Below are 26,456 nucleotides of genomic sequence, written 5' to 3' on the forward strand. Positions count from 1 at the left end.
GGAAGGAGGAAGACAGCAGCCAGGTAAGCAAATATTGTACATGAACAAGATAGCATCAAGTAACTGCAGTCTAGAATATAAAACAGAGAGAAGTGCTGGAGAACGCCCCAGGCAGCAGAGGGAAGTGACACTTCAGCTGTGACCTGAGCGATGAGGAGAATCTGGGGAAAGAGCATGCCCCAGAGGAAACAGCAGGGGCAAAGGCCCCCAGGTGGGAACCAGCGTAGAACATTGGTGGGGGAGGGGAAGGATGGAAAGAAGGGAAATGACTGAAGCCGAGGGAGAACAGGTGTGAGGGGGAGGATTCGGCCCGCGGAAAGGAAAGGAGCTTGCGTTTCATTCTAAGTGTAATGGGAAGTCACTTGAGAGCTTCAAATGGGGAATTCCTTGTTCTGATTTACATCATTAAAAACCACCCAGGATCACTTTGTTATAAAGCACAAACTAACACACCATTGTAAAGCAATTATACTCCAATAAAGATGTTAAAAAAAAACAACCACCCAGGATGCTTTTGGGAATGGAGAGAATGGGTAGGAAGTGATCGAAAACTCTGAAGGTTATAGTGAGAGAGGAGGGGGCTGGGTGGGGAGGGGTGGCCATGGGCAGGTCTGGGATAGGCCTGAGGGTGGGGCCAGCAGCATCTGCTGAGAGTTTGCATGTGGGAGGGGGTTATGGAGAAGGATGTCTCGATCTGGAGCCTGAGCCAGTCCCAGAGGCCGGGAGATACATGGGAGGGAAGGCAGGGAACTCTGCTGAATTCCTGATTCAGGGGAGGAGCCCTTTTAATAAGCCAACCCCCAGGTGATGCTGAAGTAGCTCTTCGCTCTCAAATTCCAACTCCAGAGGCTGAATTCCTTGTGTATAAAAAATATAGCCTGGGGGTTCCGGTTGCCAAGTAAGGGATCAGGATACAAAAGTTTAAAGAGAAAACCACTTGTCAATTCACTCATTACTACTCTCTCCCCATGAAGCCATGGACCCCCAGAGTTCCCTCCCTCAGCAAGAATGTGGGTGCCCTTTCCAAGCAGCCCTTCCCTTCCCAAAGGCCCCTTCTCTTCTTACATTCCAAGATTCAGAAGGTAGTAGGAATCTTTGAGGTGCCTGCTGCCTGAGTGTGAATGGAGGACACAGGCAGGCAAGAGGTCAACACCACCAAACTATCGATGATTTAAGGGTCCCGTACAAGGCCTCAACTCTATCTACAAGTGACTCTCAGGAATCAAGGTGAGCTGAAAGATGGCAGCCTACCCTCTCAAGGGTTCATTTTCTCATATAAAATAGCTGGGAGTTTGGCAGTCTAAGGCTGATAAGACCAGTTGAGGTCATCGGGGACTCAGTTTCCTTCTATTAGTCTGTTGTCCCTTCCTAGCAAAGGCCATCACAAGGTCCAAAACAGCTGCTGGACTTCCAGTCATCATATTGGGCTGGGAGGAGAAAAATGGAGGAACAAAGAGGTTACATCTCATTGGCCAGAATTCAGTGCCTTGACCACACCTAGCTGCAAGGGAGGCTGGGAAATGTAATTTATTATTATTATTATTATTATTTTTAAAGCTGAGTCTTTTGCCCCGGACTCTGTAGTAAGACAGAAGGGGGAATGGATGTTGGGGCAGTTAGCCACTTCTGTCCAAGGACGTTAATAGTGACCCCATGTAAGTAAGGTCAAGGCATCCTCCTGCATTCACCTGTAGCCCCTTCACCCCTATGGACCCAGTCCCACTCCTCCCACCTCTTAACTCATCTCCTACTGCACTCCTCTTCCCTCTCTACTCAGGTCTTCAACACATCAAGTTCATTCCCACCTCAGGGCCTTTGCACTTGCTGTTCCCCCATGCCTGTAAGTCTTTTCCCCAAGGTCCCTGCATAGCCAGCTCACCTCATCATGCAGGTCAAACGTCTCCTCCTCAGAGAGACCTGCCCCGACCTCCCCCCACAACCATTCTCAACACCATTAACCTGGTTTTTATTTTTTCCAAAGCACTTAGTATGATCTGAACTTATATGTTTTTTGTTTATGCTCCACATGAAGAGGGAAACTTGCTTTTGCCCACTGCCCTGGGCACTGCCTGTTCATATGCAGGTGTATATGCAGATAGAGGAGAATCCTTAAATTTGTGTTTTCTTCTGCTCAGTGGCCTATGGGGTCAGATGTAAGAAGGCTCTTGCCAAGAGGCCCAGCTTCAGTGTAGCAATTTATGTTAGGAATGCCCTTCGTCACCTCCTCGTTCCGTGTCAGCCCCCACATGAGCCTCCTTGTAGAAGGGGTGGCTCCTCTGACTTTCACCGTGCCTGCCTGATCATTTTAGAGGGAAGTGTGACTATAGCTATGGAGTCTTGCATGTGCTTGGCCGCCAATGCTCAAACTGACTCCAGTCTATGCCTGGAGCTCAACCGATACCCTGATCCCTTGTCACCATTGCCCTCTGGATTTCTTTTGCCCTCTCTCTGGGTTGGGTCTCCTGATCCCCAAGTCTCTGGTCATTTCCTTTCTTGGTTTCCTCTCTTGCTGTGGAGCACAAGCTCCAGTGACTTCCTAAGAAGGAGTGGAAGAGAGTTCAATTTTTTGAGATTTTGCGGGCCTGCAGGTGTGTTTTTCTCTCCTCTCATTTGATAAATAGCTGACTTGAATAGTATAGAATCTCACTTGGAAATAATTTTCCTTCAGAATTTTGAAAGCATGATTCCATGTTTGCTAGTTTCTCTGGAAACTTGTAGACTCTGCTTTTTTTGTCCCTAGGCTTCTGAACTTTTGCAACAGCGTGCTTTGGTGTGGCTCTGCTTTCATCCACCGTGGTGCGCAGTTGTGGAGGCTTTCACTCCTCAAACGCATGTCCTTCATTCCTGAGAAACTTTCTTGAATTATTTCATTAAATTTCTTTCTTTTCATGTTTCTCTTTATTTATACCCTATTACTCGCATGTGGAATCTCTTGAATTGGTCTTTCAGTGTTTGTACCTTTCCTCTCTTATTTTCCATCTCTTTGTCATTTTGCTCTGTTTCTGGGAGGTTTCCCCACATTTGCCTCTCTAATCCATCTATTCCTTTTTTTTTTTTCTTTTGTTTTTTGAGAAAAATCACTTCTTTCTGCTTTTAATTTCCAAGAACTCTGGTTTAATTCTCTATTCTCTGAATGTTCCTTTTATTAGAGCTTCATAGATGTAGTATCTTCTCTTAGGTCCCTGGAATTATTAGTAATAATCTTTTAAGGTTTTCTTCATCTAACATGGCCTTTGTTTCTGTACATTATTTTTTCTATTTGTTTGCTTTGTTGCCTCTACTCCCTGAGGGAGGTGTCGCTCAGATGTCTGGTGACCTATGGTTCACCAGATCATGAATAAGTACCAAAATGCTGTTTGGAAGCTTCAAGATCTTGATGTACCCCTGGTGGGGGAATCCACCAGCGTCAGTACCTTGAGGTCTTTGACTGGGGGCTGGTCAGATTCCCTAGAGAAACTCTCTCAGTCTCCTGCCTGGAGAAGAGTTCTGGCCTGATGGCTTCTGGAGCTGCATAGGGGAAGGGAGCTGGGTGGGGGTCGCAGCATTCTGTACCCCATTTTCAGTATCTAAGCTCTTAGCTGTGCCTTGCCTCCTCCAGTCCAGAGAATAAACCTGAGCTTTTGCTGGGGAGACGAGAGGTGGTTACCCGACAGCTTGGACTGAGCTGAGGATCCAGATTTCCCACAGGTTTGCAAAAGCTTTTGCTTTGCTCATTCTTGTTTTAACTCTCACTCATCCCCGTATCCTCGGGATGCACGTTCCCGAGGCTTTGAAGGCTCTGTGACGAGAACAGACTTGAGTGTCCTCTAGAGAATCAAACAGCCTACTGTTCTGTCTAGCTGGGACCTCTTGGTCAGGTTTTACTTCTCCCTGTTTCCAGCTTCCAAAATCGTGTTGCCGTCATCTCCCCAGTTATCCTTCCTATGAAGTTGATGTCTTTTAAAAAATCACCTGCTGTAATTTTAGTGGGGGCTGGAAAGGAATGCAATTAGTATGAGTGTTCGGTCTCCCATCTTGTCTCGTTGTCTTACAAATGAGGGGATTTGGGTGAGAGTTCGAGGCTTCCTATGGAGATGAACAGTAGCTGCATGTCTGAACCTCCCCCTGCGTTTACAGAGATCCTCACTTTATGAGGCTAACCTCGCATTGTGGAGACTGAAAACGCCAGATACACACTTTCCTGTCATCCCTGGCAGGTAGGCTGTGAGTCCATGCCCAAAGCCAGCCAATAAGATGCTTCTCACTGGAGACCTGGGTCAGGAGGTAAAAGCAAAGAAGCAGGGTCGCGGGAGAAACTTCTGGATGGGGGAGCAGCAGGGGCTGTGCTGTGTCCCGTACCAGCTGTGGTGGCCATGGTCAGGGTGCTGGCAACATTGTCATCACTGGCCAGGTTCTTGGCAGGCTTTGAACCATGATCCGCAAAGAACCCTGAGTGATACACACAGCTGTCTGTTGGTAGGCTTGGGATCAGGGCAGATGTGTCTAACGTGACACTGTCCTCCCCATGCTGTCAACGTCCTAATCAGCCCTTAGAAGCTGCATCTGGAGCCTCCCCAAAAGGGGCCTTTCCCACCTGAAACTTTTTACAGCCTCTGTCCTGCTCTGCTTCTCCGAACCTCTCCTCCCCTTTCCCAATCCTTGACCTTTGACCTCCTGTCCCCTATCCAAAGGCAGGCCCCACTCTGTGGCTGTCAGCAATCTTCTCAACTGAAATCAGTCTGACTGCATATCTTCATCTGCTCTGGCCATGTTTGTTCCTCCTCTGTTTTAGCCAGGTCCTTGCTCCCTGATACCCATAGCGAAGTGCCCCAGCTCTGGGCATCATTATTTAAATATTTTTAAAAATTTACTATTTCGCGTGTTTATAACTTGTTCTTCCCACTAGAAATGTAAGTGTCTCATCCCTCCACTGCAGAGCACAGAGCCAGGCAACATGCAAAATGTTCAATAAATATTTCCCCACTTCCCCACTCTGTTGAGGAAATAAAGCACTTATGAACTCATGTATGATTTTCAGACAAGAATGTTGGTAGTGAAAATTATTCTCCCTTATCTGAGCTTAGTTTTCTACTAGCTGTTATTGTAAAAACAATATAACATGAAAGAAATTTTGGAAAAAAGAGGGAGAAAAATCACCCATAATTCTCCTTGGCATAACTGCTTTCATTTTTTGTGTATGCATTGCCTTCAAACCTTTTCCTTTAAGTGTCCACATGTTTACACAGCTCCAATCTTAGTGCTCACTACCCTTAAAATCCAGCTCAAACACCACTTCTCAAGACAGCTTTCTTAGACCCCAAGCAACTCCCTCCCTCTGTGCCATTACATTTCTCACCTGCTGAGTGTCATTATTTGTTTTCACATCATCACCAGGAACCAAATTTCCTGGGGGCAGGAGTTGCACCCCATGAGTCTCTGTGGCCCAAGCACAGGGCAGGGCACACGCTGGGCACTTCTCATGGTCACAGTTTTGCATTCTGTGCTGTTACTGTGCATTAGAACAGACGCCTTTTCCCCTGTTGCTCTGTAGCTTTCATAACGATCATTTTTAATGGCTCCAGAATATTTCCTCAAGTGGATGTTTCATAATTTAGTTAACCAGTCCCCTATTGGGGAACATTTGGGTTGTTTCCAGTTTTTTTTTTTTCTATCACAAATAACACCGCAACAACTGTACTTGTGCAATATAGTTTATTTCTCCTTTTGAGTAAATTCACGGAACCTTGGGTCAAACAGATCCCCAGCTCTTAAGCCCATTTCAGCCTGGCAACAACTGACTCACCTAGTTCCATCTCATGGGAGGGACACAGGTGTTCCCACAGCCCAGCTTAAACACTCCCTATGATCACACGAACCTGTCTTCCTTGCTTTGCTGAGAGGTCATGGACTGAGTCACCCTCATTCAGCAAATGTTTATTAAAGTGCTACTTATCTTGGCTCTCTAGAGCCTGGTACAAAACCTGGTATGTCTGAGGTGTTCGTAGTGTTCACCTGCTGTGTCTGCCTGTGCCCCTTCCTCTGGCATCAGCTCACTAATTTTCCCCAGGGAAAACCATCCTCCTTCCAGTGCAGTTTCAGTGGTACTGATGCTGTTTTTGGTCCCAGGGATTGACCTGGGCTTCAGACCTGACCAGTCAGAGCACTGTATCCTTGCTTGCGGTGGTTGGCTCAGGTAAGGTCACATGACTTAGTCACAGCCAATGAGTTGCAACCCTGGGACATTTGAGAGAGAAGCCCTTTCCTCCCATTGAACTCAGAGCTGCTGTGAGGATGATGTGTTGATGATGTATATAGTTGATGTATTGATAGTATAGTATAGTATATACTGCAGTATAGACCATGAGGTGATATCGATGGGGGAACATCAGAGCTGCCTGCAGCCATTTTACCACTGTACAAGGAGGCCCCACCAGTGCAAGGAGAGTAAGACTAAGAGAAGCAGAGGAACATCCCTTTACTTATTCCTTCTACATCTATTTGTTAAGCCCCACTCTATGCCAGGCCTGTTCCTGGCTCTGGGGAAGCACCTGTGAACAAGACAAGGTGCCCATTCTCCTGGAGCTCATGGACATTCTAATGGGGAGCAGCAGTCTCTACAACAAATAAGCATATAAGTAAGCAGGTGAATAAACAGGATAATTTCTGGAAATGGCAAGTGGTTTGAAGGGTGAGAGTGAGTGGCTAAAGGAGGTTAGCTGCTTTTACTGGCCTGCAGTGGTGGGGGGGGTGGCGGCGGGGCCTCTCTGAGGTGCTGACATTGGAGCCCGGACTTGAGTGATGTGAGGCGATTGCATTCCAGGTGGAAGCAGCCAACTAAAGACCCTGCCAGAGGTGGCACATGGCACAGGGCACAAGTATTCTGTTTTGTTTAAAAAATTTTTTTTAATTGTGGTAAAATGCACGTAACATAAAATTTACCACCTTAACCATTTTAATGTGTACAGTTGAGTGGATGCACAGGTTTTGAAGACATTTTTGAACCCCTGGACTCAGCAGTAACTGAAGTCATCACTACCCCTGACTTTTCAGTTGTGGAGCCAACAGTTGCCCCATCTAGACCAAGTTTGAGCTGGCTTCTCTGCCACTGGTTCCCTGAGACCCGATACAACCAACGTTGTTGAGTGAGCAAATACATAAGCAGGAAGTCTTCAGAAACACATGCTACCCCCGCAACCCATCAGTAGCCATGGTCTCTGCAGCCTCGTCAGTGCCAGGTACTATCATCAAACAACTTTCAAGCCTAGAATATGAGATAGGGGGAGGAAACAACTGATCCAGGGAGAGAGAGAACCAGGACCGGCCTTGCCTCTCTTCCTACAAGTTCTCAGCTCTTATCCATGCACAACTGGGTTGGGCCTTGCTTTGTTCTCTACTCTGATGGTAGGTTGTAACATTTCCACCTGGAGGTGTCTTGCTTATTGCTCTGGGGATATTTTTATTTTTTTATTTAAACAGAATTTCCGTGGCAGTCTGTGCCACCAAGGGCCTTAGGGATGCCCTGGAAATATGATTCTGTCTGAAGAACAAAGAGGCAAATTTGCGGAAGATCAAATGCAAAAGCATCATGAAAGGAGAGGTCTGGGAGTTACAGATGGAAACGGAGCTGGTTCCAGCCCAGATCTGAGAGCCGTGAATAATGGAGGATCCAGACACAGCCCGGGGTGTGTGCCTGTTGGGGGTGTGAGAGGAGATGGGGTCCCCCCACCTAGCTGAAGATATCGCCTCGCCAGGAAGAAGTAGGGCCAGGCACAGCCCTCCAGGCAGGGTCAGCACAAACGAAAAGAACAATGAAGAGAAAGAGGATGGAGTCAAGGGGTGGGAGGGCTGGGGCGGGAGAGCCAGAGGCCTGCAGCTTCGGGGGTTGGGTGTCGCTGTCGTGACTACATGTGTGTGATGGGAGCTCAGGCAAAGGAAAATACAATCCTGGGTTCCCAAGGTGGGGGCCAGGTATCACTGGGGATTTAGGGGAAACTCAAAGGACACAGAGCTCTCCCCTTGGATCCTACTGGCAGGTGCGCCTTCTCTGTCAGTCTCAGGAAGGAGCCTGCAGCCTCCTTTGGGGGCGTGTCCTCCGTGCCCCTCCTCCTGAGTCTGCCGGTCCCAGGACCGACTCTGTGCCCCATCACCCTCTGCTTATTCCCTTCAGCTTGCCTTCTCTTAATGGCCCAGAGCCCCTCCCAGGTCTCCGGCGCACCCACCAGGCTCAGCACCTCTCTCTACGCACCCCTGCCCTACTCTCAGGCCCAGTTCTGAGCCTCCACCCTCCTCAAACTCCCCCCAGCCTCCCCATCACACCACCCGAGCCGGACCCTCTTCCTCCCCTCTCCCCTCTCCTGCAGCTCCCAGACCTCTGGGTTGGCCTCAGACCCTTCCCTCTGTGCAGCTCTGACACATCTTGTCCCCCCCTGCCCTGTGCAGCACTGTGTCTCTGGGGACATGGTCCATCCTTCTGGGAGTGGACTCTCATCATTCTTTTTGTCCACGCAGTACCAGAAACATCTTTCTGACCAGAAAACGCGAGCTTCCCTTTGTCTAAGCTGAAATGCCAGACGTTCGCCCTCTAGGCCTTCCTGAGCACTAGAATCCCCCATCAGTCACATCCACCCCAGCTAGTCAGGGTCACAAAGCAGCAGGGACCACCCAGCATCCCAGAATCTGTCTGTGGATGGGCAGTGCAGAGCCTCATCTGGCTTCCAGAGGCAGCAGGGACAGGATGCAGGGCCCAGCTGGGCAGGTTGGGCTATCAATGACAAGGGCAAGGGTGGTGTCCTTGTGACTTCTTCCTGGATGACCAGCCTCTTAGCATGATGCTCGGGCCTCCCCGAGGATCTCTGGGAGATCCAAATATCCTTTAAGAAGGGCCCTTTCTGTTTACATCAGCCAAACTATGTTGCTATTGCTTTGAATCACACTCAGTTCTTTTGTGTTAAAAGATCCTGACTTGTCCATCACCTTTTTCAATTTCTGTTGTTTTTCCTTATTCTAGTATCTCTTTAAAAATACATACTTATTAAGTTTAAAAAATAAATTGATGTAAAACAAGATATAAATTAAAAGGTCTTTTCAATTATGACTTAAAAATCCAGAAGCCACAAAAGATTTGATGAGATCTATCAAAATTGCAACCACCAATCCTACTTTTGGGAATTTATCCTACTCCTATTCTAGTCAATTAATACAGCCTGGAGATTAGAGATCTTTCCTAGTCAAAATGTAGAAACCTTCCTCAATTTCCCCCACCTCTTCTTAAAAATTAAAAAAAAAATTTTTTTTTCTTTTTATAGAAGAGTATTCCATTGTGTGGACAGGCTGTAGCTCATTGAGCCTAACCCCTTCTGATAGACCCTGAGTTGCTTTCCATCTTTGGCTGCTATAGTGCAATGAATACCCTTATACATATGCAGTCTCTTGTGTATAAGGTGGAACATCTGTGCAATATACCAAGTGAGAAAATAAGATACAGAACAGTCTATAGGATGTGTTATGTTTTGCACAAGAAAGAGGGGAAATAAGAATATGTCTTCATATTATACTTGTTATACCTCTATGAATATACTCTGGAAAGATAGAAAAAAGCTAATAATAAACATACTGTCCTCTGTGGTTGGTGGAGGGGTTGGGGAACTGGGTGGAAGGGGCAGAGGTGGGAGAGAGACTTCCTCTCCACCTTTAGCCTTGTTTTTGGAACCAGGTGAATGTCTTACCTGTTTCAAAAAAAACAAACCAACAACATAAATGCGTGTAGAAGTGGTACGTAGATGTGACCAAAATCCTGAAGATTTCCATTGGTGGCTGAATTTGGGAACTGCTCCATATTGTGGCTTTGGGCTCTTTCTTATGCCCAGACTATTCCTTCACCCACAGGAGCCAACAGGGAGCTGAGGAGAGAAGGGAGGTGGCACCTGCAAATGCAGACTCCTGCCCCACTGTGTGTACGTGACTACCTGCCGCTCTCATACCTGCCCAGAGCATCCTGTTTCTGGTTCACTGCGTCCTGGGGCGTTGATTAAGAGACCTCTCCCTGAAACTGGACCCCTTAAATCCTGCCTCCCTCCCAAGAGAAGACTCCAGAGGGGCCTGCCCTGGGGAGGGAACTGTCCAGTGACAGGCCATATTGGCCAGGTTCCCATACTCATGTAGATGTCACCCCTTCCCACCAGCGCAGCTTTATGACCTGACCTGAGCCGGGGAACACAGCAGAGCAGCCCCACTTTTGTCCCCGGACCCCGGCACTTTGTAGAGCCTGAGCTGGGCACACACATTCAAATCTCCTCTCTGCAGCCCGAATGAGGGCCTTGGCTTTGCGGAGAGAGCCAGAGCGGGCGGCGGGGGGAGGGCCCTGCGCCCATTTTGTCTCCAACTGCCTTTGTTCGAGAATAAACACTCCATGGCTGCCTCCCCCCGCCCCCAACCTGAAAGCCGCCTCTGCCGGAGAGAGAAATCGTATACAATCTCTGCTTTAGATGTACAAAAAGTCTGAAATTGCTTGGAGAAGAGGCGGGAGGGAGCCTGGGCGAGGCTGGGGGGATCTGGGTGGGTAATTGCAGGTCATCTATCTGCCTCTGTCAGCTGGCGCCTGCTCCGCAAGCGTTTGCAGAGAGGACTCCTTGAATTTGCTTTTTCTCCCCATCTTGCATTACTTACTCTTTCCTCAGCAGTTGTAAAACCTTTTTCCTAAAACTGCCCTCAGGCATAATGAGCAGGAGACATTCGGAGCTGGGAAGAAAGACAGCCCCGAAATGATGCACCTGGCCTTTCTCAGGGTCCCTGAGAGGGTTCCACACAGGCTGGAATTTGCTCTGGGGGAGTTGGGGGGCTTCCACTGGAACTGAGGGCAGCAGAGGAGGACACTCACAGCATAAGGAGGGTCCGTGTCTCTTCCTTCCCCACCCACTCAGAGCAGTGGCCTCAGAGGAGAGGTACGAGCCTCCTCCAAATGGGCCTTAGGGCTTAGAACCCATCAGAACCCACCCAGCCCCGTGGGTGCCCACATGCATCCTCAGGATAGCCCTCCAGCACCCCTGGAGTTGGGTTCCACGTGGCCTGAAGCTGGTCCACTCCCTGAATTGAAGCAAGGGGTTGGGGACGGAGGCTGGGGTAGTGGGTAATGCTATGCAGCAGATGGGACATTGGGGTGACCAGTCCAGCTCCTGGGGAGGCGTCAGGACCAGCGACCACTGGGCAGCCCCAAACGTGGCTAATAGAACCAGATCTGTGCTTTCCTTGGGGGCAGAGTGCAGGAGGGGTGTGGCTGATCCTGGGGGGGCAGTGACATGGAAGCCGTGTGGGGTGATGATACTGCCACTTGCTCACTGAGTGACCAGGGCCACCAGCAGCACAACTCCAGGGGAGACTTTCACCCCAGGAGCCCTTAGCTCCCCCAGGTCTCAGCTTCCTCACCTGCACGGCGGGAGCAGCCTCACCATAATAACCAAAGGGAGTGTGTGTGGCTCACACGATGACGTGTGTCAGGTAGGGCCCGAGCATGTTTTACAGAGGATGCCATCTCCTCCTGGTCAGGCTTGCCACAGGGTCAGGCTGTGGGGCTGTTTATAAACACCCGTTGAGAGTATAAATTTGCCTATTCTAGAAGGGGATGGAGACTTTCAGAGTCAGAAGGGTCCCTAGAGACCATCGAGGCCCACCCTTTCCTTCTCACCACCCCAAAGTTATGTCTAGGAGGTTAAGGGACTCCTGGCTCTTCCCCTGAAACCACCGTTGCCGGAGAGGGAGTTCTGGGGTGTCCCCTCCTTGCCTCCCACATGTTGGATCCTTCGGTGTGCACAATGCTCCCACCCAGCTCTGGCCTCCTCTCTGCCCAGGAGGGCAGGATGGAATGGAGGTGGTGAACCCAAGACGTGGCCAGCCCACCCGAACCCCGCCTTCCTCAATGGACCAGCCTAAGGTCTCGGGCAGGGCAGGGCTTCATGGCCCTCTGGGTTTTTCGTCTCTCCCGCTGTCATGCCCTGGGCATTGGACTGTTTTGCCCTCTTGCTCTCCCCACAGGGCGTCCCCTGGCAGCTGCCTCGGCAGGATTCCCAAAGTGGGAGACACACTCTCAGGAACCCGGAACCTCATCTAAGCCCATTTCATAGCCTATAAAATGGGCAACAATCCATACGTGAGAGTGCCCTAGGGATCAGCATCTTCTCTGACAGGGCAGGAAAGGGTTCCAGGCAGGCCAGCTGGCCTGGACCTCAAGTTAACAAGCCTCAGGTTCAGACTCCAGATGAGGTTATACGTAGACGCAGAGACACGTTCTGTCAGGATGGAAAACAGGACACTCACCACTCAGCGCTAACTGTTGTCATCCTCGAGGGCACTTTCTCTCATGATCCCTAGGGGTCCCCTGTTAGCTCAGGATCTGTCTAGAGCCCCACCCCTCCCTCTCCTCCAAGCCTCAGCTGCTCTGCTCCAGCCACTGCCCCCCTTGCAGGCAAGCTTCCACTTCAGGACTTCTGCCTTTTCTGTTCTCTTTATCTGGAAGGTTCTCCCCCACAGACCTCCACGTGCCTCACTCCCTCTCTTCCTTGGATCTCTGCTCAAAAGTCACCTTATCAAAGAGGACTTCTCAAATCTCCCCCCCACCCAGCCCCTCACCCCTCCACCTCCCCTCACCCCACACCCCACCCCCGCATAGGAAAGTGGAGGCCCTCCTTCCCGTACTCCCTACCCCTGGGCATTTAACACCATTTGACCCTTTATATGCTTTTTTCTCTACTGCACCTTGAATGTAGGTGGCTATGGAAACAGAATCTTTAGTCTTGTTCCCTGAAGTCTCCGCAGCTATTAGAACAGTGCCTGACACATAGTAGGAGCTCTACAGACATGTGCTGGATGAATGAAGGAATTATTAAATGTAGGTATTTAAATTACCCCAGTTTCTGTAACCCTTTGGGAGCATTTCTTGCATTTTTAATATACAAGGACTCAAAAAAGAGTGTTTACTGGAGACTTGCCTTTCTGCCCTCTGAAAGCCTCCGGGGATGAGCATGGCTGTGGGTGGCTAAGACTCGGGCTCCTGCCCACCCTGGGGAAGGGGAAAGGCTGAGCTGCGGTGAGTGCCAGGGACCAAGAATGTCCCCCTTTCAGGGACGGGGATGTGGAGGGCGCTGTGAGCCACGGAGAGGAAGCAGCTCAGTCTATGGCCCCGGGGGTCAGAGCTCTGTTTTACAGAAGTCCCAGTCCTGGGGGATCCCAGCTCAGAACTAATTATTCACAGGCCATGAGGGGCATCTTCAGAAAGGGCATTTGCAGGATGAGTAGGAGCTGCTAAGCCGACTTGAGGAAAGGAAGTGTGAGGATGGGGCAGATACAAATACATGGACAGAGCGTGTTGGGCAAATAGACAGTCTTCCTCATGTGACATCAGGGGTTCTGTGTGAGAAGAGGGCACAGGTTGGCAACACTGGATTAAACAAAGTGAAACTGGACGTACTTGTCAGAGCCTTTAATACACATTGTCCACTGTGGCTCTCCAGGACAGGATATAGTGTGCCCCACTGGCTTCATGGAGCACCCAAGAAGGCCCATCTAACTCACCCCAGGAATTACTGACAAGAGCGTAGGGACACACGGCAACTGGGGGAGGAGTCTGAGGTAGGGGTGAGGCAGAAGGAGAAGGCATGCTGGAGGAAGTGAAGCTGAGGCCCATTGGTAAATTCTCTGAATGGCTTGCAAAGGAGTTAGGACTCTGTTCTATGGGAAACTGATATTGATGTGGAATTTGCATTTAACTTGTATCTACTTATTGACTCTAAGACAAGGCACACAGTGGAAATGCTACAGGGACTTCAGTAAAGAGACTGGCCTGGTGCTGGAGCAAACTGGAGCACATGTGTCCTTGTAGGGAGGGAAGGGCTGCTATGGGCTGCCTTGTGCACTGCAGATGTTCAGTGAGCACCGATCCCAGAAACTACTACATGAATGGTGCCTCCTCGAGCTGTGCAGTGCGCATCCTGAACTCCTGTCCATGGCAGCCCTGAGAGGGGCATGCTCACTCAGCTCCAGTGAATTGCTGTCAGATGAGAAGGTGTGGTAGACTAGTGTTCACCAATATCAAAACTAGTGAAACTAGTGTTCACAGAAGACTGTATGTCTCAGCCTCCTTGGAATGTGGATGGGCCACATGACTATATCCAGTCAATGGCAAATAAGCAAAAGTCAGATATGTGTAGCATGTTGAGACTGTGCAACAACCATGTGCTCTCTTCCTGTCTTTTCTCCCCCTGAAGCAGCAACTGACAAGGCCATATGTCTCAGATGCTGCTAAATGATGATGGCACCTCTGTCAGCCTGGGTCCCTAAATGACTGTGTGGAGCAAAGCCCCTGGAACACCTGCACTGGACATGCCACGTGAGAAAGAAATAGACATCTGTGTGGTAAGCCCCTGAGACTTGGAGGTGTTTATTACTGCAGCAGAGCCCAGCCTGTCCTGACTATACAGAAGTAGAGCAAATGTCCTGACTTCTGATTTTGAAGAGAAATCTTCTGGTGTTAAATGTTAGGCATCGATTAAAAATAATACTTAATATGGTGCAGGCCAAGCAGAGTCCCTCTGCAGGCCAGGCATGCACTGACCACTGGTTTGCAACCCACAATCTCTGGCTATGCTATGGCATCTTAGGGAACTGTACATAAGACATGAGCTAACCCATTTTTTTGCACTTTCCTGGGCAATCTCATAGCCTCGTGAGCATACTGGGACAGAATGAGACTCTCTGGTCTATGATTAACTGGAAGAGAATGCCTGGTTACAAACAGAGGAAAAGAAGGCAATACTAGGGCTCTTTTAAAAGCTGCTGGAAAGCAGCATCGGGGCGTTTGAACGCCTGTGACAGCAGCTATGAGACTCTGGCTGAATCAGCCTGGAGTGAGACAGGAAATGGTGATTAAACTCTGCTTCTTGGTGTGTGACCTTAGGCAAGTCATCTCACTTCTCTGAGCCTCAACTACCTTGTGGAGAAGTTGGGGATCGTGGTACAAACCGCTTTGCAGGGATGTTGATGGGAGGAGATGAGACGTGTACAGCACTCAGCTCACAGGAAGGGCTCGATAAATGCCAGCTCTGGTGGCTCTTATTCTCTTTCTGTCAAGCCAGTCAGGGGCACAGAGCTGCCACTGCAGGAGACTCCCTCAGGGGTGGGACCGGGATTGGCCTTCCTGAGACACATAAAGGCTCGGTGTCCTGCGGACTGGTCAGCTGCAGGCAGGCTGAATTTGTTTCCTGTAGCTGCTGTCACAAATTACCACAAACTTGGTGACTTTTTAAAAAAACATATAACCTGAAATTTATCATTTTAACCATTTTTAAATGTATAGTTCAGTTGTGAAAAGTATATTCACATTGTTGTGAAACAGATCTCCAGAAGTTATTCATCTTGCTAAGCTGAAACTCTGTATCTTGGTGACTTTTAAAACAAAACAAATTTATTGTCTCACAGTTCTGGAGGCCGGAAGTCTGAAATCGTCTCAAAGTGAAGTTAAGAAGTGGGCAGGGCTGACTCCTTCTAGAAGCTCTAGGGGAGAATCCGTTTCCTTGCCCCTTCTGGCTTCTGGGGGCCCCCTGCACTCCTTGGCTTATCACCCCTCCCTCCAATTGCTCCAACCTCTTGCTTCTGTTGTTACATCTCCTACTTCTGTGTCTAATCTCCCTTTTCCTCCCTCTTATAAGGACACTTGTGATTGCGTTCAAGGTCCACCTGGATAATCCAGGACGGCCTCCCCATCTCAAGGTCCATAACTTAACCACACCTGCAAAATCCCTTTTGCCGTGTAAGGTCTTATTTTCACAGGTTCCAGGGATTAGGACTTAGATATCTTTGGCGGGCACTGTTCAGCTACCACACTGGCCACTGCAGTTAGCTCAGAGCCCGGATTCCGTCCCCCAGCAGCCAGGAGGAGCAAGGTTGGGGAAGTTGCCTGAGATGGAGGCGTGGTACAATGGAGCAGCAGAACTTGGGGGTCAGCCCGATTCTGCCCCTGGCCTGGCCCTCCCCCTCTATGAGACCATGGCAGGTTCCTTCCTCCCACTCTCAGCTCCCTCAGGACCATTCATCGAAACAGCAAAGCACTGGGGATATAGACAAAAATTGCCTCTCTCATGAAGAATCTGTTCTAGTCAGGGAGACATGGAGAATGAAGACAAACCCATGGAATGAGAGGCAGTGGGAGTGCTAAGGAGAAACAGGAAGCAGGGACGGGAGAGGAGGATGGAGCAGGCCCCCTCTGGGCTGGGAAGATTTAGTCCACACACATTGATCAGGCACCTATTATGTGCCAGGCACTGTTCTAGCACCTGGGACACAGCCAAGAACAAGACAGCCTTGGCCCCCGTCCTGGAGGACGTCCTGTTTTAGCAGGGGACAAGCCAGGGAGTAAATGGATGGGATGAGTTTCAGACAGTGATGAGGCTATGACAAAACTAAAACGGTGTCCTGGTGAGAGAGAAATGGGGCCACTTTAGATGGGCTGGTAAGGGAGGGCCTCTGGGAGGAGGTGACCACTGAGGAAGAGTCAGTGTGTGAGGACCTGGGGGGAGAGGGTACCGGGTTGAGAGGACAGAAAAGGCAACACAGAGGTGATGCACCTAGATTGCCCAGTGTGGTGTCTGGGTGGCAGGTCCTCAGCAAATACTGTGGGCAGCAACCAGGAGCTTGGGGCTGGGGGGGAACTTTCCTTGGACGGGACACCAGGTCAAGGGCTTCACAGTCTACCTGTTGTGGCCAGTGCTTCTGAGCCATTGGTCCCGGCAGTGGACACAGCTGGAATAGACCCAGAGGAAGGGCCTGCCCATACCTGGAGCCACCTTAAACAGAATGAGGGCAGGGCCCAAGCCCCAGCTGCACCAGCCCAGGCCTGGAGCAGCCCCCGTCAGGAAGGAGCCCGCCTTGGGTGCCCCCGCTCCAGCGCGGAGCCCTGTTTCCTCATGCGGGCTTGTTTCTTTAACGAGACCATCTGTCTGGCTTTCCTCACTCTGCTGAGCATGATGGGGCCATCCGTCTCCCCTGTCCCCATCCCCGGCTGCCTGTCACCGCCCAGGCCCCCATTATCCCCGCCCGGCTCTGAGGGGGGCCGTGGCAGTTTTCGCCTCCGGCCTTCGTGTTTATTCTTCTCATCTGGCCACATCTGGCCTCCGTGCTGAGTCACTCGCTCCATCTGCCTGTCCTCGCTGTGGGACGGCGGCCGTCTCTTCCTGGCTCTCCCTATGCCACGTGGCAGCCCACACGTGCAGCGGGTGCCAGGGTCTGCAAGCGTGGGGACAGGACCGTGAGCAGCTCTGTGCCAGCCTGTGCGCAGGGGGTGGGGGCCCACTTCAGGGCCAGCCTCCCCTGGAGGCTCCCCTCAGCCCCCCAGGGTCACGTGGCCCATTTGCTGAGTCCCAGTGAGGGTGGGCCCTGCCTGAAGGACAGGCAGGCCCGGCAGGAACTAAAATGCCCATGTAAGCCCAGCTGTGCTCCATGCCAGAGCCTTTCCCTTTTGCATCTGAGCATGGAGGATGGGCATCTCCATTTGCAATTCAAATCCCAGCAGGGCTGTTCCCAGGACCTAGAGCTCTGAATTTGAACAGGTTCTGAGTCTGACTTTCTTCGTATTTTTTGAAAAACAAACGAGTTGAGCTGAGGGAGTATAATACCATCATGTATCCCATAGACTCAGCACCTATTCCCCCTTTCCTCTAGCAACACAACCCAAATTTTCCTTAAGCCCCTGCCCACAATTCCTGAGATTTGGGCAGGGCTGACATCAGACTTGGCTCCAGGAGAGGCCACATGACCAAGAATTAGCCAATCAGAGCACTGCAAACACTCTCTACCTCCCCACATCAGTGATTGGTTCAGGGTCATGTGGGCACCAAGCTGGGCCAGTCAGGGCCAGACCTTTGCTGAAACTTTTCTAAGAAAAGGGATGCTTCTTTCTCCTGGGCCTGTGATTGAGCAAGATGTGGGACCTGAGTGACTGGCATCTACCAAGTGGTAAGAGCCAGCCTTCTAGGGAAAACAACACAGAGGAGAGCAGAGCCAAAACATGAAGAATGAAAGCAGTCCTAACAAGCTCCTAGATCCAGCTGGGCCTGAAGCCAGCCCCACCTCTGGACTTTTCCATTACTGATGCCAATACATTCCCTTTAACAATAGAGTTTGAGGTGGGTTCTGTCACTTGCAACCAGAAGAGTCATATGTGATACATTCCTGAAAGGGGCTAACACCTGCTTGATATGTAGGAGGTACTCAATAAATACTAATTTTAAAATAAGGCCTTTGTGAAGAAAGCCAATCTCAAGAGCTAACGTATCATACGATTCCATCTATATAACATTCTCAATGTGGCAGTCATAGAGATGGCAAACAGATTCGTGGTTGCCAAGGGTTAGGGATGGTGGAAGTGGATGTGACAGTAAAGGGTAGCACAAGGGACATCTTTGTGGTGATGGAACAGTTGTGTATGTTGATTGCTGAGATTTCTCGAATCTCCACAGGTGATAAAATGACAGAATGATATGCACAGATTGTACCAATGCCAGTTTCCTGGTTTTAGTGTTATACTAGTTGTGTGGGATGTAACCACTGGGGGGAAATGAGTGAAGGGCACATGAGACCTCTCTGTGTTATTTTTGCAACTTCCTATGAATCTGTAGTAATTCCGAAACAAAAATTTTTTAAGTTTTTTGTAGGCTGTCACAATCCAGCAGTTCTTGGGTCTGAAATAGCAAAGTGCATGGATGTTGGAATCACATGGACCCAAGTTTGGATCCCATCACAGCCATTCACAAGCTGAGTGATCTGAGGTCAGTCATGTCTCTTCTCTCACCCTCAGTGTCCTCATCTGTGAAATGGGGCTCATGGGCCTAACTTGTAAGGTGGTTATGAAGAGAAAATAAAATGAACCATAATTTGCCTAGCACCATGCCTGGCGTATGGGAGGCAATAAACAATAGTTGATAAATGCAGCAGGATATAAACACAGGGCTTAACAGGGAGGAGTATGGTGGGGGGCGGGGTGTCAATGCTTTGGGCTCTGGAGCCAGCCTCCCTGGGCTTGAATCCTGGTTGTGTATCTCCCTGGCTGGGTGACCTTGGCCGGGCCACTTGACCTCTCTGGTCCTCACTTTCCCCATCTGTAAAATGGAGATTAAAATAGTATCTACTTTGTAGGCTAGTTTTGAGGATTAAAAGAGATAATGCACCTGAGACCATTTGGGAGTGCCTGGCACTTGGCAAGGATGGTAAACAAAGTTTTGAGTGCCCACTGGGTGGGGAGCCTGGCTCCCTGGGTGGAGATGGGGGTGAGGCGCCTGGCCATGCATCAGGGTCTGTAGCAACCTCGCCCCAGGGAAGCCCCGACTTCCTGGGAACCAGCCCCTCTGGAGGTCCTCCTTCAAAAGTCCGGCAGCCAGTGATGAATCCCACCCCTGGCCAAGCAGAAAATCTGATCCCAGGCACCAAGGCATCCCTGCCCCCAAGATCCAGGCTTCCCCCTTCCCGCTCCTGTCCTCCCTGAGGAGGGAGCACACAAACCTGAACTGGACTCTGCACGGAATGGACTCTGAGGTACAGGCTCCCAGGAGAATGGAAAGGAAGTAGCGTTCACGGTCAGAGAAAGAAATTATGGGGACAGTGGGCTGGGTGGTGTGGGTCGAGAGGATTGGAGAAGTTCCTCTGTCCCCAGTCATACATTTCATGGTTCGGTTGTGGCTTTAAGATGCCTACAAAGCCATCATCACAGAACATGTCCTTTAGGTTAAACACAGCCCACTCCTGTGTCCTGTTCCTCTCTTAAATCTAGAGGAGTAACATATTAAAAGCCACTACAATGTGAATTAATTTATGACAGGGTGTGGGGTGAGGCCCGCTAAAAGTAGACAGAGGAGGGGCGTAGGAACAAGGGGAGAATGATGTTGAAGGCAAACTTTGCCTGCCCTGGCTGGCTCTCGGTGATAATCTATTTAAAGGCATCCCCTAGCTGTCCTTGTTGATGTAGATCCATTTGAACAGTTTCAGGGCTGCAGTCTTTATTGAATGCAGTTCTGAGCCTGGCTGCACCAGGGCCCAGAGCTGAGAGGCGGCTGGCTCCTGGCAATGCTTAATAGCGAGGTGAATGTGTGGAGCTTCTGAGTAGGAGGAGCAGGGGTGCCAGGCAGCAGTGGCCACATTTGACAACCCAGCTTGCTGCTGCTGGGATGATGGAGCACACTGGAGGTGAAAATTCCCGCCCTGGAGCCAGGCAGGGGCATTTATGAGAAGGGACTCTCAATTTTAAATGAGCTGGTGATCAGCAAACAAGGGAATATGTGGCTCATGTGGCAATCTATCTTCAGGAATGGGTGGATCCAGGACTCCCTGTGAGAACATTTAGTAGTTCCTGAGACCACTAGCTTCCTATTTAACATGGGGGGAAGAGCATGTCTGTGGCCAGGCAAAAGTCCTGAGATTCTTTCTGATTGGTCTGGCTAGGGTCACATGCCCATTCTCCAAGCCAATCACTGTGACTGGGAGGATGGGATATGCTGAATGTCTTGGCCCACCCCAAGGGGCCAAGGGAGGTGGGGAGGGTGTCAATTGTATCCAAGCCTCACAGAGGGCCAGGGACCTAGAGCAGGGCCGACCTGGCTAGGAAGCAAGCAGAACACTAGTTCATACTGATGGCTCAGCCTGCATTCACATGCTTTATCCAACTTACCCCTCTCAACAGTCTCTGTAGAAATTCTTCTTCCCATTTGACAGATGAGAACACTGAGGTAGAGGAACTTGACCAAGGTCACATACCCAGAGAGGCAGTCCAGTCTCGTTTTATTTTATTCCAAATTCTTTCCAACATTTCCTGGTCCAGACTGTCCTCTCTCCCTAACCCCTGATATTCCAGAGCACTTAGACTCCTAGATTTGGGACCTGGAAAGGATATTAGAGTTCATCTAGTCTCCTTCAGTGACATACTCAAGGCCACACAACCAGTGAATATAGCACAGATACTAGAATCATATCTAATTGTCACTTACCTCCTATCTGCCCCGCTGCTTGTGAACCTGGTCTTAACTGTGTGGCCCTCATTTGCTCGCCTGCCTCAGTTCCTCACTTCCCTGTGGCCTCACACAGTTCCCAAGGCCTCTGAGGCTTGGATGCCCTCGCTGATAGGCTGTGCTTTCCTGGGTCCCAATGCTACAGCTATTTACATGTGTCTTACTCTTCCTGTATACCATTTTCTTTCTAGTTAATTACTTTGTTCTAATTCTTTAGAGGTAATTTTCTTCTGTTACTTTATTTTTACAGTTAACACCCTCCAATTAATTTCATAGTTCTTGAAAGTTCTCACATAAGTTGCCCTAAAAACCCTTGCAGTTTAACCATTGCATGTGATAACGATGTCCCTGGTCATCCAGTCACTCGTACCGCATCCAAGACACTTGGGCACATTGGTTGCATTTGACGTTCATAATAGCCTTTCAAGAGTAGCCTCATCTTACAGAGCAGGAAAACTAAGGCTCTAGTGCCCTAGTGCGGGCAGAACTGGGATTTGAACCACCACCCCCTCCACTGTCCTGAGCTCCTGGGCTCTCTTACAGGGAGTGCTAGTGGTGGGTCCTGACTCCCAGGTGCACTTCTGACCTCCTGGGGTGGCCCTAGAGGGAACTTAGTGGCCATACTGGCCCCACCCCTGGTGATTCTCTGCCCATCCCTGGATCCTGCTCTGAGAAACTGCCCTGGCAGGCGGAAGGATACGAAATCCAGGGGAATAGGGTCTCAGCATCCGCGGGTGGATGGGAAAAAGATAGTGACAGCACCAGCCTCTCCGGGGGAGACGGAGGGAAAAAACGCAGCATCAACTACATTTGCAGAGAAATAAAAAATGATTTCAAATTCTATTTTCCCGGTCTCTCTCAGCACATCCCCTGGCGCTATTTTATTTAGCAAATAGGAGGCCTACTTGTTATTCTCAGTTATGACATTAATTCTCCGGGTAACTCTTGGCTACTTACCTACCTCCCTACTCGGAGCCGGTTTCTCTGTCACCACCCGCGCAAGGACAAAAACACGCTCTCCCCAGAAGGGAGCGCCCTGCGTCTGGAACAAACCTGGGTCCCCATTACCCAGCAGGCACTGCAGGTGGCGGCACGGGGTGGCCAGCGAGGGGTGGCCAGCATCTTGGCTCGAGGTGCCTGCTCTCACTTTCTGTCTCTCTCCTCTTGCCTCACCACAGACCCCGCCCCCTAGCTGTTTTTCTGTACTTGTTAGCTTCACAGACTCTTCTGCCAACCTCCCTGTCCTGTTTGATTCTGGAATTTTCTCTTGCCCCTGCCCCCAACCCCCAGAGTTGGGGGAGGGGTGACGGCAAGTTCCCAGCTGGGTACCAGCTTCCACCATCTTGTGGTTGGGTCGATATTACCTTCTTGTTTTTCCAGCCATCTCCCCTCCTTGCAGGGCAAGGTTGCCACGGGTAATTGGCCTCGAATTTGTTTACCTCGGTGCTCAACATTCCTTCTCCCCCACGTCTCTCCCTCACCTCTCCCTCTGTTTCCTCCATCCCACCGTGGCTCCCTAAGCCATCTGGAATCTCAGTTCCCCTCTCCCCCCAACTTGTGAGCCAGAGAAGGCCAGTCTGAGCACCACGTGGGAGGCCCAGGCTTCCCTCAAACCTGGGCAGCTGGATTCAGAATCACCGGCAGCAAAGGAAAAATACAAATAATGAACCGCAGAAACCTGGGGCTGGGGTTTGGCAAATACAGATGAAAGCAAGTCCCTGATGACAAATTCTAATGATTTTTGCTCTTGTTCAGAACTGCAAACTAATTTTGAAATATCGGTTGTCAGGAAAGAAAAGGTTCAAGTGGGTGCGGGAGTTTCTCTATCTATCACCACCCGCTCAAGGACAGAAACATGCTCTCACAAGAAGGGAGCGCCCTGCGTCCACTTGTGCAGGAGGTGGAGAGCTGCGCGGCCTGGGAGGCTCTGAGCGCTCACACGGGAAAAGTTCCCCGCCTCCCCCAGCTAAGTTACCTCGAGGACCCTCAGGGAGGTAGGCAGGAAGCATTGTCCTTTGTTGTTGTTTTTAATAGAGAAGGAAACTGAGGCTGAGAAAGAGGATCGATCGTTTCTCTCTGTGATGGTCTGAGGCTCCCATCCGGCTCTGCCTGCAGAACCAGGTGGGCAACCTCCACGGCGACAGAGATTTCCTTAGCTTAGGGAGGACTTCGGGTCAGATTTGTGACTAATCCTCTCTGAGACCCAGGGTGACAGTCAAGACAATTAATAACCTGAAGGGCCAGGCGCTGATTCAACAGAGCTGTGGCCAGCCACGATATGGAGCAGGTCCAGAGGGGCCTGGAGGCCCAGGGAGGCCAGAGTGGCCAGGACAGGGGAGCCGAAGGCAGCAGCTACTCACCACCTGGGATGGAAGCCACCAGCTCACACCACCAGGTGTCCCAGCCGACGCTCAGCGCTGCTCCGTCAGGCACCTGGACGTGGACCCAGCATGCATTCTTCCACAGAAGCCAAACCTGCGCCGTGCAGCTTCCTGTCCTCACAGCGGCCTGGGAGGCGGGAGGGGGATGCGAGGCCAGGCTCCAGGTCACTCGGCTCGCTGGCCTCTCTTGCTTTTGCTTCCTCTTCTGTGAGTTGGGGGCAATTCTGGCACCTGGTGCTCCGGAACTTGGGGCGGAGAAGACAAGCTTTGTCCGGCGCTTGGCCTAGAGCCCGACATGAGGCTACTACTCAATAGCTGTTCGCTGTACTTCTGACTTCCATCCACCCCAGCTCTCGTCTCATAGAAATGTGCCCACCGAGCAGTGAGATGAGTTATAGTACCAAGGAGACCAGCATCTGTGCAACCGGACAGAGCAGGGCGGCTGCAGCCACAGCCGCCCTCCCCGTTCCAGGCCCCTTCTCCCGTCCTTCAGCCTTGGGGCCAGCTCGTGGGACACCACACAGAACACAGTGTTCTTTCCTGGGGTCGTGACAGCAAAGGTGGGACACCTGCTGGGCTCCCCAGATGGGCTCTGGAGGCCATGCCCAGACCTCATACCACCTTCAGCTGGAGCAGGGCCAGGCAGAAGGGCCAGGGGCTGCTTGAAGGAGGTCCTTCCTTGCAGAGACCTACGGGGGCCATGCGGTCAGCACACCGTCTCCTGAGGGGCCCTTCTCCTTTGAACCCAGTTGCACCTTTGGAAGGCAGCCCTGTCCCTTGACGCGAGGCTGCCGACTCACTCCCTGCACGTGTCACTGCTGATGGAGACCACATCACCCGTGGGGGCGGGGTGTCAGGCCAGGCACAGGGATGACAGGGAAGGATTTGACCAGATGCCTTTTCTTCCTCTGGTCCACCTACCCCATGTGTCTCACAGGAAGCTACACAGCGGACTTTCAGATCCATCAACTGACAGCAGCAAGGCTGCCAAGGCATCGATCAGACCTCGTCATCTCACTTTGGAGAGGATGCAGGGGGTGCAGGGTGGGGTGGGGGACCAGGTTGGAGATGGAGGAGGGGGAAGGGGATGGTGGTTTTTTTTTTTTTTTTTTTTTAAGAAATAATTTTTTTTTTTAAATTTATTTATTTATTTTATTTATTTTTGGCTGTGTTGGGTCTTCATTTCTGTGCGAGGGCTTTCTCTAGTTGTGGCAAGTGGGGGCCACTCTTCATCGCGATGCGCGGGCCTCTCACTGTCGCGGCCTCTCTTGTTGCGGAGCACAGGCTCCAGACGCGCAGGCTCAGCAGTTGTGGCTCACGGGCCTAGTTGCTCCGCGGCATGTGGGATCTTCCCAGACCAGGGCTCGAACCTGTGTCCCCTGCATTAGCAGGCAGATTCTCAACCACTGCGCCACCAGGGAAGCCCCGGGGATGGTGGTTTTGCAGGGAATGTTGCAGTGGTGCCTCCTCTGGTCTCTGGCCAGGACACTCTCCCATCAAAGTGTGGGAGTCCCTGTGGTTCCTGTATCAGGGTTACCTGGGGTGCTTATTAAACATGCAGATTCCAGGGCTCCACCTCAGTCCTGCCGAGTGAGAATCACTGGGGTAGGGCTATGAAACTGACCTTTCAAACAACAACTCCAGAGAGAGTCTTGCTTCAAAATGTTTGAGAGCCACTCACTATTCTAGACTGAGATGTCATGCTACTGGGGGTAGAACCCCCCCTTAACTCCCTCCTCCCCTACCCCAGACTGCCTGGGTTTGAGCCCTATCTTTGCCACTTATAAGCTGTGGGAGTTTGGTTGAGCATTTCACATCCCTGCCTCAGCTGCCTCATCTGTGAAATAGGAACAGAGCAGAACCCACCTCCTCTTCAGCCTCCCCTGGGCCCTGCTTCCAAGGGGATGGACAGTATCTTGCCTTGTGGCTCCCTGAGAGCAGCTCAGATAGGAGCTGTCACAGGTGAGAGCCTGTCCCTGACTTGTCCCCATCCTCATCAGGTCCCGGGGGGTGGATTTGTCAGAGGTGGGAATGGTTCTGAGCCCGACACACGAGCCTTCCTGTCCTGGCCTCACCACTTCCGGCTGCCTGATCCTGGGCAAGTCCATTCTCAGCGCTGGAACATAGCTCTCCCAGACACACAAGCGCCTGTTTGCACACGGTGAGGATGCAGATGATCAACTCACAAACAAATCAGTGGAACAAAGTGACTGAAAATAAGGATAACTGTTGTGAAGGCAAGAAAAAGGGGGTGCTGATAGAGAGGGACAGCTGGGAGGTGGGGTCTGCCTCCCTGGAGAGCCAGCATTTGAGTGGAGACCTGGATGCCAAGTTACTGGCCTGTTATAAATGGTGGCTGAGGCTCCCAGGCAGAGAGAACAGCAAGTGCAAAGGCCTGGGGGCAGGAACGGGCATGGAGACCTAAGGGAACAAAGATGGCTGATGAGGCAGGAGCAGCGGGGGGAGGAGCAGTGGGGGAGGGGCCAGGGAGGTCTGCAGTGGGCAGATCTTGCAGGGCCCATGAGTTTATTCCAAGGGCGACGGGAAGCTCATCCCAGCCGGGAGAAGTGAATGGGGTAAGTGCAGTCATGCGCCAGCCAGCGTGGTGCTAGCTGAGTGCTCTCTGTGCTCTCACTCTGTGACAGCCCCCCCGGGGTCAGGCATTAAGGTCACTTGGTAGCTTGGCGCCTCAGATCCTGTAAGGGACTTAAAATTGTTCCCAAGTCCGGGCGCTGGGATCCCATTTGAAGACTTCAGGATGTGCTTGTTTAGATCACTGGCTTCTCTGCCACGGGGTGACAGTAGAGAATATCCCTTCTCTCCTTTGTTTCCTCAAACCTAAAATCCAGCCAGAGCTTTTTAGAGCTCTTTTCAGAGATTCTTGAAGGTGGTGCCCCCCGAGAAGAACAGAGCCTGGTCATTTTGGGGTTTTGGCCCTGGTGGGGCTTGGTGTCTGTGTTGGTGAGTGCCCCTCCTTGGAGGATGGATGGACTGGCCATCTGCCCGAGAGGTGTGCCACCCCCCTTTGGGGGCCTGGCTCTGGGGACGGGAGTGGGCT

This window comes from Balaenoptera acutorostrata, chromosome 2 (assembly GCF_949987535.1).
Source record: "Balaenoptera acutorostrata chromosome 2, mBalAcu1.1, whole genome shotgun sequence".
NCBI classification, from domain to species: domain Eukaryota; kingdom Metazoa; phylum Chordata; class Mammalia; order Artiodactyla; family Balaenopteridae; genus Balaenoptera; species Balaenoptera acutorostrata.